The 16977-nt window shown below is 43.4% G+C and overlaps 1 protein-coding gene across 1 annotated transcript in view; it reads right to left on the reverse strand.

The window, feature by feature from the left end:
- The window catches only part of FGR (FGR proto-oncogene, Src family tyrosine kinase), a 417108-nt gene extending 401582 nt beyond the window's left edge, over window positions 1-15526 (reverse strand). The window contains exon 1 of the mRNA XM_073564004.1: window positions 15383-15526. The gene's annotated coding sequence lies outside the window, so the exon portion shown is untranslated. The remainder of the gene's footprint in view (window positions 1-15382) is intronic.
- Window positions 15527-16977: the final 1451 nt, after the last annotated feature.

A 16977-nucleotide genomic window follows, 5' to 3' on the forward strand; every position in this document is an offset into this window, starting at 1 on the left:
GCAATTTGTCCTGATTACGCCGATATCCCATATTTGGGGGTAAACCACTGTTTGGGCGCATGGCAGAGCTCAGAAGGGAATGAGCGCCATTTGACTTTTTCAAAGCAAAATTGGCTTGGCGCCATATCGCATTTGGAGAGCCTCTGATGAGCCTAAACAGTGGAAACTCCCCACAAATGACACCATTTTGGAAATTAGACCCCCCAAAGGAACTTATCTAGATGTATGATGAGAAATTTGAACCCCCATGGGCTTCAGATAAGTTTATAACATACAGCCGTAAAATTAAAAAATCATGTTTTTTCCACAAAAAATGATCTTTTCACTCCCAATTTTTATTTTCCCAAGGGAAGCAGGACCCCAAAAGTTATTGTGCAATTTGTCCTGAGTACGCTAATACCCCATATGTGGGGATAAACTACTGGGCGCATGGGAGAGCTTGGAAGGGAAGGAGCGCCGTTTGATGCAAAATTGGCTGGAATTGAGATCGGGCACCATGAGGCGTTTGGAGAGCCCCTGATGTGCCTAAACAGTGGAAACTCCCCACAAGTGACCCCATTTTGGAAACTAGACCCCCCAAGGAACTTATCAAGATGTGTTTTGAGTACTTTCAGCCCCCAAGTGCATCACAGAAGTTTATAACGCCCAGGTGTGAAAATAAAAAAATCATATTTTTTCCACACACATAATCTTCTAGTCCCCATTTTGTTTTATTTTCCCAAGGGTAACAGGAGAAATTGGACCCCAAAAGTTGTTGTCCAATTTGTCCTGAATATGCTGATACACCATATGTGGAAGAAAACTACTGTATGGGCACACATTGGGGCACGGAAGGGAAGTAGTGATGTTTTAGAATGCAGACTTTGATGGAATGGTCTGCGGGTGTCATGTTGCGTTTGGAGAGCCCCTGATGTGCCTAAACAGTGGAAACCCCCACAAGTGACCCCATTTTGGAACCTAGACCCCCCAAGGAACTTATCTAGATGTGTGGTGAGCACTTTGAACCCCCAAGTGCTTTACAGAAGTTTATAATGTAGAACCATAAAAATAAAAAAATCATTTTTTTCCACAAAAATGATATTTTTGCCCCCAATTTTTTATTTTCCCAAGGGTAACGGGAGAAATTGGACCTCAAATGTTGTTCAGAAATTTGTCCTGAGTAGGCAGATACCCCATATGTGGGGGTAAACCACTGTTTGGGGGCATGGCAGAGCTTGGAAGGGAAGGAGCACCGTTTGACTTTTTGAACGCAGAATTGGCTGGAATTGAGATCAGACGCCATGTTGGGTTTGGAGAGCCCCTGATGTGCCTAAACAGTGGAAACTCCAGTCCTAACCCCAACATACCCCTAACACTAATCTCAGCCCTAACCCTAGCTCTAACCCTAGCTCTAATCATAACCCTAACACTAACCCTAATGGGAAAATGGAAATAAATACTTTTTTTTTACATTTTATTATTTTTTCATAACTAAGGGGGGTGATAAAGGGTGGTTTGATTTACTATTTGTGGTCGGTTTTTATGTTTGGCAGCTGTCACACGCTAAAAGACGTTTTTTATTGTAAAAATAGTTTTTGCATCACCACATTTTGAGAGCTATAATTTTTCCATATTTTGACCCACAAAGTCATGTGAGGTCTTATTTTTTGTGGGACGAGTTGTCGTTTTTATTGGTACCATTTTCGGGCACGTGACATTTTTTGGTCGCTTTTTAGTCCGATTTTTGGGAATTTTTATGTTTTGGCGCTTTTATACAATAAAACCAATTTTATTTAAAAAAATAATTATTTTTGCATCGCTTTATTCTGCGAGCTATAATGTTTTTATTTTTTCACTGATGATGCTGTATGGCAGCTCATTTTTTGCGGGACAAGATGATGTTTTAAGCACGGTGGCTCAGTGGATAGCCTTGCAGCGCTGGGGTCCTGGGTTCAAATCCCACCAAGGACAACATCAGCAAGGAGTTTGTATGTTCTCCTCGTGTTTGCGTGGGTTTCCCCCCCACATTCCAAAGACATACTGATAGGGAAATCTAGATTGTGAGCCCCATTGGGGACAGTGATGATAATGTGTGCAAACTGTAAAGCGCTGTGGAATATGTTAACGTTATATAAAGATTATTATTATTCGTCTCTTTGATTGCATGTTATAACATTTTTTGTTCGGCAGTATGATGACAAAGCATTGTTTATTGCATTTTTTAAGAGGTTCACTAAAGGGGTTAACTAGTGGGACAGTTTTATAGGGCGGGTCATCATTTACGTTACTAAATATGTATACTTTTTTATTTACAAATAAAAGAATTTATTAGGGATTTTTTTATTTATTTATGTAGGAATTTAAAAAAATATATTTTTACACTTGTGTTTTTTTTTTCTTTATTATATCATCCGACATCACTGTAAAGTGTTGGATCGCTGATCTGACACTTTGCAGTGCACTGTGTCAGATCAGCGATCTGACAGGCACTGCTGGAGGCTTTCTCAACGCCTGCTCTCAGCAGGCACTGAGAAAGCTGCCTCCCTGCAGGACCTCGAAGGCCCCCGTGGCCATATTGGATCCAGGGGCCTGCAGGGAGGAGGCCCTCAGAACAGCACGATCACATTGCGCTGTTCCGAGTGGCTCAGGGAAACACACAGGGAGCCTGCACGATTCTTCCCTGTTCCCCCGGTACACTGCGATCACGTTTAATCACAGTGTGCCAGGGGTTAATGTGCCGGGGGCAGTCCGTGACTGTTCCTGGCACATTGTGCCTGGTGTCAGCTGTAATAATCAGCTGACACCCGGCCGCAATCAGCGGCGCTCCCCCCATGAGTGCCGCTCATCGCGTGTGATGTACTATTCCGTTCATGGGACTTAAGTGCTAGGTCACATGGACGGAATAGTTCATCCAATGTAAAGAAGGGGTTAAAACATGGCAAAGACAAAGCCAAATTTATCATCAGGTGTCAGGAAACTTATTATTCTGATAGTGAAGTCAGGCAAAAGCTAAAAGATGTGGCTATGGAATTCAACTGTTCTCAGAGTCAAATGTCATGTATAATAAAGAAACCTAGAAGTCGATGGAGCGCCCCACAGGGCCGTGGGATACTCAGTACCGGACCGGACGGTTCTTAAAGGGCATGTCACGGCAGCAGTGACCCGGTCCGTGGCCCTGGGCTCCAATGAAAGTGATAAATGATGATGATGATGATGGGGTAGTTTGTAGGGTAATTAAAGTCGTGACACCACCCGTGGTATTTGGCAAGGGTAGCCGACGCTGCAATGCAGATCCTCTGGGATAGTTTTAGGGCAGCAAAGATGGTTAAGCTCTCGGACCTTATTGGGCGACATCCTCTGAGTCTTCTTGCTCCTATATGGCTGCCTTTTCGGCGAGTGAATGTGGTTATGGCTGAGGTACGTTCAGCTACCCCAGCCTCCGGCTTTCTAGCTGAGTCTTGTAGTTCTCTACTAGTCTTGAGGGCCAGTACCCCACTGCGACATGGTCCCTCCACTTCTGGATACGGGCCCCACGGGTGGCTTATGCACTTCCCGTGCCACAAGGACCCCTTCTGTCCTCCTGGGATCTTCCTTCAGGTTCCCCTCACAACTCTCTCTCTAGCTTTCCTACTGCAGTCCTTCTCTTTCTCCTCACGTTCTCTTCAAAACTCCTCTGACTCTGTCAGACCTCACTCCTTCTCTCACTTCCCTCTGACTGACTGACTCTTTCGAGAACAATCTTCTTACCTCTGCACTAACTCCTCCCATCAACTGTCACTCCCTTAAGCTTCTCCCTTCTTTCCTACCTTCACCATTCATTCCCCAACACCCTTTTCTAGCCAGCCTGGGATGAGGCCATCCTCCCTAAGGGTACACCCAGATGCCCTGACTGCACTGGTGTGTGTTGGGTGCGAGTGTTAGAGTCCTTGGTAGTACTCCCTCCTTACCTGAGAGTGGGATACCACACCTCTGGATGAGGTGCAGTACCTCTGTGGCGACTGGACCCTCAGAGGCGCCACATGAACAACCACAGAAAACTTACTCCAAAGTTGATCACATTATTTAGAAAAAGTCAGTATCTGATATGCATGAAAATGATCTACAGATTTTGCATGAAATGAATGATGAATATGGGGTCAAAGTGAGTAGAGATGAGCGAACATTGTCACCTCCCTCCTTATTCGGCAAGCTGTAGCGCTTACAGAAAAAGATGCATCGGGAATCTGGATACCTGGAGGGCTCCACATAATCAGCTGTTCGGCGCCGTAGCTACATGTGTCGCGGCTGTGTGACAGTCACAACACACAGGTTCTCCATGCATGTGTTGTGACTGTCACACAGCTGCGACACATGCAGCTGCGGCGCCGAACAGCTGATTATAGGGAGTGCTCCAGTTATCTGGGTTTCCAATGCAGCTTCTTTGGTAAGTGCTATATCTTTCCAAATAAGGAGGCACCCGACGATGTTCGTTCATCTCTAAAAGTGAGTCGCCAAACTGTGGTGCGTAAAGCTGAATGCACTAGTTCCAGTCAAGAAGCTTTTCAACTCTGCAAAGAACAGGAAGGTCCGACTTGAATTTTCCAAAGAACACAGCCAATGGATAGAGTCAGACAGGTATAAGAAGTGATGGCAAGCACTGTATATACTGCCAATTGGAAAACATAATGATGTAAGATAACAAACACCTACAGTGAAACATGGTGGCAATGTAATGGTTTGGGGCTGCTTTTCTGCATCTGCCATTGTCCCTCTGCATAAAATTGATGGAAATATCAATGCTACCTTGTATAAGGATATACTGGAGAATATAATGTTGCCACAGGGTAAAACCAAACAAGACAGTTGCTGATAATCACAGCAAGACAATGATCCTAAGCACACATCCAATTTAGTCACAAATTGGTTAGCAAAGAAAAATGTTCGCCTGTTGCAATGGCCAGGCCAATCACCTGATTTAAATCCTATAGAGCACCTTTGGAATGAGTTAGGGCGATGAGTTGGCGCCCGTACCCATAGAAATAAAGATGAATAAAATAAAGATGAATTGTTTGCAGATTTGTGAATGGAATGGCGCAAGATCCCTAGGGATGTCTTGAGAGCCCTAGTGGCTTCAATACCCGGTCGGTCTGGTACAGTATTTAAAGCAAGAGGTTATGCTGCGAAATACTAAGTTATGGCATTGAAAGTAAGGAATGAGTTACTTTTTATGTTCTGATCAATAAATAATATATGCAAAAAGTTTGGCAGTCAGTTTTCTTTAATTAAATGACCATACCTATATTCTAAAGCATTTTGGTTAAAGTTAAGAACTTACTTTTTTTGGAAGTGCATTGAGCAGCAAGGTGGTGTGCTGGTGAAAGGGGAAAAAAAAAAAAAAAAAAAAAAACTCTTTTAAATCTTCTACCTGAGCGAGTGTGAATGAGCTGAGTGTGACCTGAGCGTAAGTGCGAACTGTGGTAAGTGTGTGACTTGAGATTCTGTGAAAAGGTGTTTGGAAAACCTATAACAAATACCTGTGTGAGTTGCTGAATTGTAGGTTGCTGAGTGCTTTCTACCTGTTCAATTTTTGGGGGGCTTGGGGGCTTGTTTAACCTATTTTTTCTCTCTACAGGGTTAATCTCTTATTTTACTATCTGTTTTAAGGGTTAACTATATTGCATTTAAATCTTGAGGTGTAACTATATTCACAAGGGGTTAATTAAGGGTGGGAGTTCATACAGTAATTAAGGGTTTATAAGGGGCAGCTGGTTGGGGCTCAACTCCTTTTGGAAGTGCATTGAGCAGCAAGGTGGTGTGCTGGTGAAAGGGGAAAAAAAAACAAACCTCTTTTAAATCTTCTACCTGAGCGAGTGTGAACGAGCTGAGTGTGACCTGAGTGTAAGTGCGAACTGTGGTAAGTGTGTGACTTGAGATTCTGTGACTTTGGATTCAGGGAGTTTCCAAGGGAGGTCTTACTGAATTGCTGTTATATTATATTAATACTTTTTTTTTTTTTTTTAATTTATTTTTGCTTATCTTATTGTCTGGTGCAATCCCCATTAGGATGTGCTCCACTATTGCCAATGCCATCCAGTGCACGTCTTGCCGCATGTATGAAATCCTTGAACAGCCGGTTGAGGGTGCATACTGCTGTGCAAGATGTGAGCACGTTGTGCATTTGGAAGCCCAGATACTGGATCTAAATGTGCAGCTGGCAACTCTGAGATCCATAGACAATATGGAAAGGAGTCTTGTGCTCACTGAGCAGATGCTCAATGGGATAGATGAGGGGGGGGGATGCTAGGTTGGAGCTGCAGGACAATGAAGCAGCTAGCTGGGTGACAATTAGAAGGTGGGGTAGAGGGAAGAGCACCAGGGAGGCTAGTCCTGATCTGGCACACCCCAATAAGTTTGCTAAGTTGGCAGATGAGGGGAGTGTTAGTGCAGGAGTAGCACTGCTGCAGCAAGGCATGTCCTCTGAAAGCCGGAGGAGTGTCTGCTCCAGTAAGGAGGGAAATAGGAAAGCAGGGCAGGCCAGACAGGTTCTGGTAGTGGGAGACTCAATTATTAGGGGAACAGATAGGGCAATCTGTCACAAAGACAGGGATCGTCGAACGGTGTGCTGCCTACCTGGCGCTCGAGTCCGACACATTGCTGATCGGGTTGACAGATTACTGGGAGGGGCTGGTGAGGATCCAGCGGTCATGGTGCACATTGGCACAAATGACAAAGTTAGAGGTAGGTGGAAGGTCCTTAAAGATGATTTCAGGGAATTAGGCTGTAAGCTTAAAGCAAGGACCTCCAAGGTGGTATTTTCGGAAATACTTCCTGTACCACGTGCCACGCCAGAGAGGCAACGGGAGATTAGGGAGGTTAATAAGTGGCTCAGGAATTGGTGTAGGAAGGAGGGGTTTGGGTTCCTGCAGAACTGGGCCGACTTCTCAGTTGGCTACAGGCTCTACGCTAGGGACGGGCTGCACCTCAATGGGGAGGGTGCAGCTGTGCTGGGGGAGAAAATGGCTAGAAGGTTGGAGGAGTGTTTAAACTAGGGATGGGGGGAGGGTATTCCTTTTATAGGAGGGGAAGACAGTGCAGCTAGAGACCTGGGCACAAATAATGACATTGGGGGTGGGGGTGGCATGGGGGGTGGGGTTAGAACAGTTAATAATTTAAGAAAGAATAGAGGTACAGAGAGATACATAAAGTGCATGTATACTAATGCCAGAAGCCTTGCCAACAAAATGGAGGAATTGGAGTTAATGTTGTTGGAACATAATTATGACATGGTGGGGATATCTGAGACATGGCTGGACGAGAGCCACGACTGGGCGGTTAATTTACAGGGCTATAGTCTGTTCAGAAATGACCGAACAAATAAGCGAGGGGGAGGTGTGTGTTTATATGTAAAATCATCCTTAAAACCCATCCTTCGTGATAATATATATGAATCTAATGAAAATGTAGAGTCCCTGTGGGTAGAGATAAGTGGAGGGGGGAAAAATAATAAATTACTGATAGGGGTTTGTTATAAGGCCTCTTTCACACATCAGTTTTTTGCCGTCAGGCGCGATCTGGCTTTTTTTTGTAAAACCGGATCCGGCAAAATGCAATGCCGGATCCAGTTTTTCCCCATTGACTTGCATTAGCGCCGGATCGCGCCGGATGGCATTGCGTTTCATCCGTTTTTTGCCGGATCCGGCTACTTGTCTCATTCCGGCGTCTGGAAAAAACGGCTACTGTAACGTTTTTTGTCTCCGGCGAAAAAGCCGGAAGCGCCGGATCCGGCGCTTCCAGCTTTTTGCTACAATGAAAGTCTATGGGCGCCGGATCCAGAAAAAGACGGATCCAGCCAGCGGATCCGTTTTTTTAAGTCTGCGCATGCTCAGATCCAATTGGCCAGCCCCCAGGAAACAGATATAACCTGCTAGACGGATCCAGCAAAAAAACGGATCCGTTTCTACAGTTCTCCAAAATTTATGCCGGATCCGTTTTTTCTAAAAATAGCCGGATCCTGCCTGACGGCAAAAAACTGATGTGTGAAAGTAGCCTAAGTCTCCAAAAATAATGGAAGCAACAGAGAATATCCTCATAAAGCAAATAGATGAAGCTGCGACTCAAGGAGAAGTCATTAATATGGGGGACTTCAACTACCCTGAAATACATTGGGGAACAGAAACCTGCAGTTCCAGCAAAGGTAATAGGTTTTTGACTACTATGAGAGACAATTACCTTTCACAACTGGTTCAGGACCCAACAAGAGGGGGGGGCACTGCTAGACCTAATATTAACCAACAGGCCAGACCGCATATCAAATGTAAGGGTTGGGGGTCACTTGGGTAACAGTGATCACAAATTAATAAGTTTTCATGTATCCTTTAATAAGAAGTGTAGTAGAGGGGTTACAAGGACACTAAACTTCAGGAAAGCAAATTTCCAACGGATGAGAGATGATCTTGGTGGAATTAACTGGGACGATATCCTGAGACATAAAAATACACAAAGAAAATGGGAGACGTTTATTAGCATCCTGAATAGGACCTGTGCGCAATATATACCGTATGGGAATAAACATGCGAGAAATAGGAAGAAACCACTATGGCTAAATAGAGCTGTAAGGGGCGCAATAAGGGACAAAAATAAAGCATTTAGCGAATTAAAGCAAATAGGTAGTGATGAGGCATTAACTAAATACAGAAGATCAAATAAATTCTGTAAAAAGCAAATCAAGACAGCAAAGATTGAGACAGAGAGACTCATTGCCAGAGAAAGTAAAAATAATCCCAAAATATTCTTTAACTACATAAATAGTAAGAAACTAAAAAATGATAGTGTTGGTCCCCTTAAAAATAGTCTGGGTGAAATGGTGGATGAGGATGAGGAAAAAGCCAATATGCTAAATGACTTTTTTTCAACAGTGTTTACACAAGAAAATCCCATGACGGATAACATGATCAGGGATAAAAATTCTCTGTTAAATGTCACCTGCTTAACCCAGCAGGAAGTACGGCGGCGTCTAAAAATCACTAAAATTGACAAATCCCCGGGCCCGGATGGGATACACCCCCGAGTACTGCAGGAATTAAGCACAGTCATAGATAGACCATTATTTTTAATCTTTAAAGATTCCATAATAACAGGGTCTGTACCACAGGACTGGCGTATAGCAAATGTGGTGCCAATATTCAAAAAGGGGACAAAAACTGAACTTGGAAATTATAGGCCAGTAAGTTTAACCTCAACTGTGGGTAAAATCCTGGAGGGTTTTCTAAAAGATACTATACTGGAGTATCTGGAGAAGAATAACCTCATGACCCAATATCAACATGGGTTTACAAGGGACCGTTCCTGTCAGACTAATCTGATAAGCTTTTATGAAGAGGTAAGTTCCGGACTGGACCAAGGGAATGCAGTGGATGTGGTGTACATGGACTTTTCAAAAGCTTTTGATACGGTGCCACACAAAAGGTTGATACATAAAATGAGAACAATGGGGATAGGGGAAAATATGTGTAGGTGGGTTAAGAGCTGGCTCAGGGATAGGAAACAAAGGGTGGTTATTAATGGAGCACACTCAGACTGGGTCACGGTTAGCAGTGGGGTACCACAGGGGTCAGTTTTGGGCCCGCTTCTTTTTAACATATTTATTAATGACCTTGTAGGGGGCATAGAGAGTAGAATTTCAATATTTGCAGATGACACTAAACTCTGCAGGGTAATCAATACAGAGGAGGACAATTTTATATTACAGGAGGATTTATGTAAACTAGAAGCTTGGGCTGATAAATGGCAAATGAGCTTTAATGGGGATAAATGTAAGGTCATGCACTTGGGTAGAACAAACAAGATGTATAATTATGTGCTTAATTGTAAAACACTGGGCAAAACAGTCACTGAAAAAAACCTGGGTGTATGGGTGGACGACAAACTCACATTTAGCGGCCAGTGTCAGGCAGCTGCTGCAAAGGCAAATAAAATAATGGGATGCATTAAAAGAGGCATAGATGCTCATGAGGAGAACATAATTTTACCTCTATATAAGTCACTAGTGCGACCACACTTAGAATACTGTGTACAGTTCTGGTCTCCTGTGTATAAGAAAGACATAGCTGAACTGGAGTGGGTGCAGAGAAGAGCGACCAAGGTTATTAGGGAACTAGGGGGTCTGCAATACCAAGACAGGTTATTACATTTGGGGTTATTTAGTTTGGAGAATCGAAGGCTTAGGGGTGATCTTATTACAATGTATAAATATATGCGGGGACAATACCAAGAGCTTTCTAATGATCTTTTTACTCTTAGACCTGTGACGGGGACAAGGGGGCATCCTCTACGTCTGGAGGAAAGAAGGTTTAAGCATACTCACAGATGCGGATTCTTTACTGTAAGAGCAGTGAGACTATGGAACTCTCTGCCATATGATGTTGTAATGAGTGATTCCCTACTAAAATTTAAGAATGGACTGGATGCCTTTCTTGAAAAGTATAATATTACAGGGTATATACACTAGTTTCCTTAATATTGCGTTGATCCAGGGAGCAAGTCTGATTGCCGTATGTGGAGTCGGGAAGGAATTTTTTTCCCCAATGTGAAGCTTACTTGTTGCCACATGGGGTTTTTTTTGCCTTCCTCTGGATCAACATGTTAGGGCAAGTTAGGATAGGATATGGGTTGAACTAGATGGACTTAAAGTCTCCCTTCAACCTTAATAACTATGTTACTATGTTACATGATGGCGACTTTATGCACTTTCAATTCATCGCCAGGAAAATGATATCACAACAACTAGACAGAAGTAATCACACTTTAAAAAAATGCAAAACTTTTGATCGCCACCGTATGTTCTGTGAGCTTTTACACATTACAGTTTTTATACCTGTGCAAAAACAAAGGTTACCTTACATAGACATTATCTTTACATTGTGGGAAACCTTGAAATTGAACAAGTCCACAGGATGTGACCTTTTCCTGTAAGAGCATATTGAGCATAGACCACATTGCACAGGATGTATTAGCGTATTCTTCATGTTAGCATGTGTCTTTTACTTCCCAAATAAATGTGCTGTGCTTGGAAATTGATAAAATGTCATGAATAGTCTCTAAAAGAAATCATTTTTTGCAGCACTCTGGTATGGCTGATTTTTGTGAACTCTTTGCCTCCATTCTGACAGCCGGACAATCATGCACACTGCTACTCTATTGGGAGCGTGGAGGATTAGTGCTCTGCAATGTCCAGGAGTCCATTAGGAATGAATGGAGCGATAAAGCGTGTGATATATTTCAAACTTGAGAATACCCCTTTACCCATGTTCCTTATAACATTCCTAAACATTTATTTGCTGAGCACAATGTCCTACAAAAGAGCCCACATGTTCAGCGTTTAGGTATATGAGTGTAGATGAGTGTCCTGCAATACTTGTGCTGTTGTGAAACTACAACTCCCAGCATACCCCTGAAGCGCAGATTATCAGGGTATGCTAGGAATCAACGTTTCACGACAGTCACAGTTCTGCAGGTTGCTGACTCCTGGTCTGAAGCATCATATTGTCTGGGTTTCTTCCTGCAGAGTTCCCTAACTCCAGTCCTCAAGGATTTCCTTAGTATTGCACAAGTAGTAAATCCAGGACTGGAGTTTGGGATCACTGCTAAAGTGCATCCTGGGGCCATCTCTTTCCCCAAGTAAGTGACACAGAAGCACTCAGCTGTCCACATTGTGAAAAAGGAAACATGATTCATATAGCAAAGCCGCCACCTTCCATTTCTCCATAGTTTAGCTCAGAATATCACATGTGGTGTAGACACTAATGCGGTGGTCAGAGCAGGTCAGCATGGCCTCTCCTACCGGCTTGGAGCTAAGTAGCCCCATACCCAGCAAGCAATGAGGGCACTGTGTGCTCAGACACTTTTCTATCATTGCCAGCATGAATTTTGTTTAAGAATTTGTGCTACAGAAGCGATTCAGTGTGACTGGCCGGACAAGCTAACCTTTATTCTCCATGCATCCATGACACTTGTGTGGTCATGACACTACTGGCTGTCTTTCCTTGGACCACTCGTGCTAATGATAGCATACCAGAAACACCCGCTATCTAGTCATCACGGACCAACGCGATGGGGCAGATTTACTTTTCAACTGTAAGCATGGACTGGCACTTTATTATGAGATAAACTTAATTTTCTTCTGTTAGGCTGGTTTCACATTTGCGCTTTTGTGCGCAGCGCATCGTGCGCACGCATGCGCACTGCGCACCTATGTTTAACATGACGTGCGCATGTTTTTGCGCACACTTGCGTTTTCGTGCGCATGCGTTTTTTTGTCTTTTGCGCCAGGTGCGCCAGACGCAACATGTTGGATTTTTTGGTGCGCCCTGTCTCGGCAAAAAAACGCATGCGCACGCTTGCGCACGGAATGCGCAAAAACAACACGTTGAAGTCTATGGTAACGCATGCGTGCGCATGGTCTTGCGCACGGTTGCGTTTTTTTACGCATGCATTTTTGAGTGAAACAAGTCTAGAATGTTCTCTAGACAATGGAAAAAACGTCACACTTAAAAACGCATGCGCATAAAAAACGCCAACGCATGCAAAAAACGCATGTAAAACGCAAACAACGCTGCGTTTTTTTTACACATCAGCGTGCGCATGACGTTAAAAAAATGCGCGTTTGTTTTGCGTTTTTCTTTGCGTTTTTTATGCGCCCGATGCGCTGCGCAAAAAAACGCTAATGTGAAACTAGCCTTAGCTGCGCTTTCAGTAAGGCGGCCATGCAGCTTTGTAGTGCTGCTAACCTGCAGGCTAACCCTATATCTGCAGGTTAATAGTGTATGGTGACGTGACAGTTCCCTTTTAACAAGGATGCAGCTCATATTCTCAAATCTATTATTTATTACACTCCAAAGACATAGAGATGGGGAATCTAGATTGTGAGCCCCAATGGGGACAATGATGATTATATCTGCAAAGCGCTGTGGGATTAATGGAGCTATGCGTGACTACAATAAGTAAATAATTTCCTTTATATGATATTTAAAAATGTTTTTTTTTTTCAGAAACCAGATAATCCCTACGTGATATGTTTGTTTTACGACTTTATAATTTCATTATTTCTTCAATCCTCCTCATTGCAGACACTTTTGTTAATGAAGTAATGTTGTATAATTGCTGTATATACTGTAAAATTTCCTAAAATATCAAAGTTCTTTTTTCTTTTACTAAAGTAGCAAAAGGCTTTGAAAATTTCATAATGTACATTTTATACCAAAAACAACATTTAACAAGAAGTTTTGCTTTGTTCAATGCTTATTTAACATGGTTGCCTGAGACCACCCCTGCCAATCAGCTGTTCCAAGTGTCCTCGGCAGAAAGAACTGCTCATTTACGGCGTTGCGCAGCACAACTGTATAGAGGCCGTGGCCGGGTTCCACACATCCATCCCCTATTCAAATCAAAAGGGGGCAGACGTGCAGTACTCGGCCTCAGCCATCTATTCCGTTGATGGAGATGTAATGTGCAGCTACATAACTGAGCAGTCACGGTCGTCGCCGATGATACGGGAACAGCTGATAGATGGGATTATGGCACCACCAGCGATTAGACATTGATGACCTTTCCTTAGCATAGGTCATGAATGTTAAAGCCTCGGACAATCCCCTCATGACAAATATGGCCAATGATAAATATTATATTTGACATATCATTCAGTTTTTACTTCACTGTCCTGTACATGTGGCTTTAACAGTCTATGACAAAGCACCATGTGATACGAGATTTTGTAGTTACAATTTTTCTATTCTAACACAGTTGTGCATAGAGTTATGTAAGGATTATACAGCTTTCAGGGGGTAACATTGGCAGTCAAAACTCATTGGCTATAGAGCCTTAGGCGGCTGTAGGGGTCCATCTCTACTTTAAAGTATCCCATGTAATTGCAACTTTAGATGCAGTTCAAATGGATTTGCTGAATGTAAGGCTAGGGCTACATGGTGACTTTGGCTGCGACACCTATCACACAACCAAGGATCGCTTGGTGACGCTGCTACATTGCAGCACAATACAAGTGAATTGGGTCCCTTTGCAACCCCGATGGTACCACAACCACAAAAAGCAAGTCGAAAAAAATCGAACAAGGTTAAACTTCTTGCGACTTGCTTGTTGCAGTACCCTCTGTGTCACTTGTATTATGCCATGATGTAGCAGCAGCACCGAGTGAACCTTGGTCCCGTTACAGGTGTTGCAGCCTTAGCCACAAAGTACAATAAATGTGAGTGGGTTTCTGAAAACATCATCGACATAATAGGAAAAAAGAAAGAGAATTGAAAATATGACAGATTTTCAATTCTACAGCATGTCAATAATGTCATAGATTTGGTGCAGATTTTCCACCCAAATTTCACATAGCATATGACTTGTGGAAGTAAAAATCTGGCATATGTGGATACATTGATGTCCATCCTTGTAATACAATAAGCAGTACTTTTAGTTACCCTTCAATCATATACAGTTGTGGCCAAAAGTATTGACACCCCTGCAATTCTGTCAGATAATACTCAGTTTCTTCCTGAAAATGATTGCAAACACAAATTCTTTGGTATTATTATCTTCATTTAATTTGTCTTAAATGAAAAAACACAAAAAGAATTGTCCTAAAGCCAAATTGGATATAATTCCACACCAAACATAAAAAAGAGGGTGGACAAAAGTATTGGCACTGTTCGAAAAATCATGTGATGATTCTCTAATTTGTGTAATTAACAGCACCTGTAACTTACCTGTGGCACCTAACAGGTGTTGGCAAAAACTAAATCACACTTGCAACCAGTTGACATGGATTAAAGTTGACTCAACCTCTGTCCTGTGTCCTTGTGTGTACCACATTGAGCATGGAGAAAAGTAAGAAGACCAAAGAACTGTCTGAGGACTTGAGAAACCAAATTGTGAGGAAGCATGAGCAATCTCAAGGCTACAAGTCCATCTCCAAAGACCTGAATGTTCCTGTGTCTACCGTGCGCAGTGTCATCAAGAAGTTTAAAGACCATGGCACTGTGGCTATCCTCCCTAGACTGTAGAGGTGGGTCCTAAATGGTGCTTCCCTCTATGGAATTCATATGCCCCAATACGACATAAATATATGGGTTTCTCTAACTGGGCATCCCCTTTAAGGGCTGAATTAAAAGGTTAATCCAGGTTTAAAAAGTGATGGCCATTTCACTTTCTGATCAGCTGTTCAGGAAACTGCAGCACATCCCAGTCATTATATTCTAGATTTTAAGATAACCCTCAGCCCATAGCATATAAAGTAGGATAATATCTTTATCTTTCTCTAGTTTATTATGAGATAAGTTTTCCAGACCTCTTTGGACACTGGAACAGCATTTCTCTTAACATGTTACCACGTTGTACAGCACATTTACAGCAATGTCCAGCTTACCTTCTAATATGTGATGGGTTTCATATGTTGGTCTTCTCTCTCTCCTTTCTTCAATTTGATCTTCCTTTCCCTTTTAAGTCTCCTACTTTTCTGTTAAACTACTTTTACATATGTCTCCAAATTTTGATCTGTCTATTTCACACACTTATTCTTTCTCGGAAACTTCCCCCTTTCTAAGGTTCCTCTTTAACATCATAAAAGGAAGTTAAACATTTAGAAACGGCACTGTGCATTCCCCAGTCCTACGAGTTAACTCAATGACAATTTATGAAATATGTTTGAGAAATATGGGTGGTTGTAAAACGAACACAATTTTCTACATCATGGCACAGATTATATCATGTTTCTAGTGATGTGGTTTTGGTGCTCATGTACGAAGATGGAAGGGTTGCCAATGTTTTCCCTGAAAAATGTTGCAATGTATTTTATGTGTGTAAGGAGGAAGACCGGGCTGCGGGTACCTGTATCATGCCGGGTCCGGAACTGCAAGGGCTGCGTCCTGTGTTGCCGGGGGAAAAGAACGGGGAACCGGACAGTTCTGATGACCTGGTGAAAGGGGGCATGGTGAACAGAGAGAGGAGAGAACAGGAAGCGTGGGAAGAGTTAGAAGTTTCCAACTGGCAGAGAGTGGAGACAGGTGGGCGCCGCACTCTGCAGACCATGCACTTGCAAGCGTGGATGGATTACCAAAACTCACGTACCACATGTGCTACTGCTCCCAAAGAAGGTAGTCAGCAATGCAACATCGTTTCCCCCACTGTAAGTCCACCGGTTAGCACACCACCAGCAGCAAATGTGGAGTTGTCGTCGCAAGGGCAAATCATTCAGGGAATCACACTGTTATTGCAACGAAAGACTGAATCTAGGCCTTCAGAAAGAACACCAACTCCATCACCATCATCATCCCTCTCTCAGTCCGCCATGTCCACCGCTACTTCCACCATATCCAGCTCTCAAGTCCAGCTCACCCTACCAGAGACTATCAGTAGGACAAAAAAGTACTCATCCTCTCATCCGCGTACACTGGCTTTGAATACCCACATTGCCAACCTAATCTCGTTAGAGATGATGTCCTATCGGTTGGTTGAAAGTGCAGCTTTCCGCGAACTAATGGCCTACGCAGTTCCACGCTATGAACTACCCAGTCGCCACTTCTTTTCTCGCAAAGCCATCCCAGCCCTCCACCTTCATGTGAAAGACCGCATTGTCCACGCACTCAAGCTGTCAGTGAGTGGAAAGGTGCACCTCACAACTCATGCATGGTCCAGTAGGCATGGCCAGGGCCGTTACGTGTCCATCACTGTGCACTGGGTTAATGTGGTAGATGCAGGGTCCACAGGGGACATCGGTGGTGGGACAGGGCTGCCTAGCCCACGGTATAGGAAACAGTTGGCTGTAGGCGTTCAACCCTCCTCCTCCTCCAGAAGCGAAAGCTGGTCCACAGAGCGCAGTCGCACGAGCACTGCATCCGCAGTTGACATTGTTGCAAATGAGGTGTCCCCCTATCGATAAGCTAGTGGAAAGCGTCAGCAGGCTGTGTTGCAGATGATGTTTTTGGGCGACAGACTCACCACAGAGGTACTGGCCGACTACTT

This window comes from Dendrobates tinctorius, unplaced genomic scaffold, assembly GCF_039654945.1.
Source record: "Dendrobates tinctorius isolate UK_male_01 unplaced genomic scaffold, ASM3965494v1 ptg000015l, whole genome shotgun sequence".
Taxonomy (NCBI): Eukaryota; Metazoa; Chordata; class Amphibia; order Anura; family Dendrobatidae; genus Dendrobates; species Dendrobates tinctorius.